Here is a 3,807-nt window from a genome sequence, read left to right on the forward strand (position 1 = left end):
GCCCTCAAAGCCTGCTCATCTTGTTTCTGAGGTTAATTTTTGCACTAGTGACAAGTGTCTTTACACCTTTCTAAAGCCATCCACTTGGGTGTTCTGAGTGCTGAGGCAATATTGAGGTGAAAAAAACAAAAAAAAGCTAGATGGAATAAATAAAAAGATGAGGGGGATTTTTCTTTTTCAAACTTTTTCATATTGGATGTCTTATTTCTAAAATGAACTTTTTTAACATGTTCTTTCAGACCTTCAGTTGCAGCTGGCATGAAAATGACTTAATATTGTAATTGCTTTGGTTCCTCTCAAAAACACATCAGAGAATTTTTCTTTTTTTAAAATACAAATCAATGGTGAGACTTCCTAGAAATTAATCTAAAGCACTGTACAAAGCAATGTGTTCATGAGTCAGGAAACATAGGAAGCTCCCGAGTATTGATTGAAGTCCAAGTTCCCCAAATGCAGGCCTTGGGTGTGTTTGCTCCAGAATGGATGCCCTTGGGGCAGCCATACATAATAATGTCCCATTGCCAAAGTAGGAGAACTGAAGAAAGTGGGGCCCTCTCTTGTTGTCCACATACTCCATGTTGTCATTTTGGTCAGGAGGAGTGATTATGATCATCTGGGCTGTAAACTCCTCATCAAATTACCTGGTATCTGCCTCAGATGTGACTTGTGACTTAAGGAGGCACGAGCTTTTTTTCATAGACATATTGCCAAACAATGCTAGCAAAAAATTTGTGCTGTATAATCTTTTTTGCATCATCTGGTCCCCCACCTAACCTCTGCTTGGGGGTCTTTTTTGAGCAACCCCATTAGAAGAGACTTGGCATTTAGAGAGACCATTCAGGGAAATCAGATCTCCTTCATGAGGATCAGCTCAAACAGTTTCTCATGATCCTGGTTGCAGAAGGGTGGCTGACCACACATCATCTCATACATAACCACTCCCAGGTCCCACTAATCCACTGCCCTTTCCATAGTCATTGTCCTGTAGGACCTCAAGGGTCAGATATTCCAGAGTCCCACAGAAGGTCTTCATTGTAGGACCATCCTTTATCCCCTCCTTGCACAGACTGAAGTCAGTGATTTTGATGTGACCATCTTTGTTTGGCATTAGGTTTTCCAACCTGAAGTCTCTGCACACTACATTCTTCTCAGAATATAAGTACTCCAGCGCAGACACAATTTTTGCCCCATAGAACCCGGCTTGGTCTTCATAGAATACTCACTCTCAGGAGAGATGGAAGAACAGCTTTCCTTCATTGGCATACTCCATCACAAAGCATAAGGGGTTGAGCGCCTGGAATGAGTACTTCAGTGCTGTCAGGAATAGGTGCCTTGAGTTCTGCAAGACTCACTTCTCCATAGGCTTGTGTGCCACCTCATCATTGGCCATAATCACTACCTTCTCAAGGACCATGGCATAGTATCTCCCAGTTTATTTCTCCTTCACAAGGATAACCTTCTCAATTGTGCCTTTGCCCAGCAACTTCAGGTATTCAAATTCATTCATTGTCCCTTTGTGTTTGGGCTTTGTCTTAGACACTTTCATCTCCTCAGTTCCTGAATTGTCACTGGGTGAGCCTGACCAGAAGTCCATCAGTTCTTAATTTTTCAGACTGTCAGCCACCAACTGTATGGCTTTAGGCCATTCTTCCTGCTCTTCAGGGATCTCCGCTTGAAACGTTCTCTCCATTACCATGGTCCACTGCAGGCAGCAGATGACAAATGTATTGGTTTTGGGTAATTCTGTCTTCATCAACTTGCATTATGCAACTGAGAAATTGTTGAGGGGTGACTCTTGCTGCTCCACTTCCAATGGCCGCTCATTGTAGTCAATGAAGGACCCATCACTCTTTAGCAAGAAGCAGCTTGTCTGGAGAGAGAGCCAAGACGGCAGAATGAGAGCAACTACTCACCTAAGCTCTAAGACAAACTCCTTCAGATACCTCTAAAAAGAGAATCTGAACAAATTTTAGAGTGGTAGAATCCAATAGGAGACAGACTGTGGCAGATTTCCAACTCAGGACAGACAGAAAGGTTGATGGGAAGGATCTGTTGCATGGGGTTGGAGGACGGCAGAGTGCACAGCAGACAGGCTGTACCAGTACAGAACCTGCTATAGCAAAACCAAGCAAGAAGCCCCGCAGTGGTTGGAAGCAGCAGCAGGACTACTGAATCTCAAACATATCGATTCAGAACAGGAGTCTAGTGGAACTGAGAGAGAGAGAGAGAGAACCACAGAAGTCCAGGTAACTGCAACTGCTGTTCCTGAGACTATCAGCCTGCAGATTAAATGTCTGTAAGTCACCTACTTGAGCTTGCGGGAGTCAAGATGGTGGAGTGATCAGTAAATGCTCTACCCCTCCCTTTGTTGACCTTGAAAAACCCATGGAATATTTCCCCAGGAAAAATTCTGAAAGAGTGTAATCAGCCAAAGGGGTAAACAGTCTCTTAGCCTGTGTGGCTAGGAAAATAGCAAAGGGGGTCCCTCTTGCTATGGCTGAAAGGGACCAGTGCAGGACTGGAGCTGTCCCAGACAACCCCACCTCAGTGAACTGGGATGAGATCCTGAGCCCCAGAAATGTGGAGTCCACAATCATCAACACCAGGGCCCCAGGCGTACCTCAGCACAGCCAGGGGAATAGGGAAGACTAATGCAAATGGGGTTCACCAACCATAGAGTCTACCTGTGCTCAGGAGAGGAGACCTCCTGTGGCCAGAGCACCCCTCTTCCACATTTCACGCAGCTAACTCCAGGTTAACTCCAGAGAAACTCAGAAAGACTTCACCAGGCCTCGGTTTTGGCACATCAGTCACCTCTGCACCAGATAAGCTACAACATTCTAGCTTCTAGCTGAAACAACCAGTGTTCACAATACACAAAGCCTCAAGTTCTAACCACAAGAATGGTGGGACTCCATTGGTCCTGTGCCCCAGAAGCAGAGATCCACTTGAAAAGCCAGGAAAATCATCATGAGCAAGAAGCAATATAATAGAAATGTATGTGTAGAACCTATATAAGATTGCATGCCATTTCTGGGAGGGGGTGGGGAGAAAAGGGGGAGGGAGTGGAAAAAAATTTAAGATACATGGAAGTGATTGTAAAAAACTTAAAACAAAATAATTTAAAAAAGGAAGCAGTGTGCCTGCCATGATTTGATGTATTCTCTATGCTTATGTAGCCAGCCCTCTTTAATAATCACGACACTGTTCATGGCCGCCAGCAGGTAAAGAGCATCTGGGTGAATCCTGAGTAGTCACCTCGATCCTCCTGGAAAGATTGTAAGGGCTCTGAATTCCAAATCCTGGGCATCAGTCCCAGTAATTCTTTGGAGAACCAGGTCTAGACAGGCCTCAGGTGGATGGGCAGGGGGTGTCTCTGCCACAGGTGGGGCTTGCGTTTAGCCTGTCCAGGGACACCTCCAGCTTTGTATGCCAATCTGCTTGAGGGTAGGGGAACTGGGGGTAGGAGGCCAAAGCAGTGCCTCCCCTCCTTACTCCCTGCTTCCTGGATCCCAGTGGCTGTGGTTGCCACAGCTGGGATTGGTTGGGGCAGGGTTATACTCACACATGTATATGTATACATGTATACATATATGCACACACATATACGTGTATGTATTTATGTATAAATATATGTGTATATGCATATATGTATATGTGTGTATATATGCATATATATGTATATATATGTGTGTGTATATATATATATATTCTCTCTAACTACTTTAATACTAAGAAAAGTCTCATGACTTACAAATATCATCTTTCCATGTAGGAATGTGAACAGTTCAACTTTAATGAGTCCTT

At 44.3% G+C, this 3,807-nt stretch overlaps 1 pseudogene; it reads right to left on the minus strand.

Annotated features, from left to right (window-relative positions):
* Nucleotides 1–361: 361 nt before the first annotated feature.
* On the minus strand, nt 362–3,212 carry LOC140523172 (RAC-alpha serine/threonine-protein kinase pseudogene; annotated as a pseudogene).
* Nucleotides 3,213–3,807: the final 595 nt, after the last annotated feature.

Source organism: Notamacropus eugenii, chromosome 2 (genome assembly GCF_028372415.1).
Source record: "Notamacropus eugenii isolate mMacEug1 chromosome 2, mMacEug1.pri_v2, whole genome shotgun sequence".
In the NCBI taxonomy this organism is placed as follows: Eukaryota; Metazoa; Chordata; class Mammalia; order Diprotodontia; family Macropodidae; genus Notamacropus; species Notamacropus eugenii.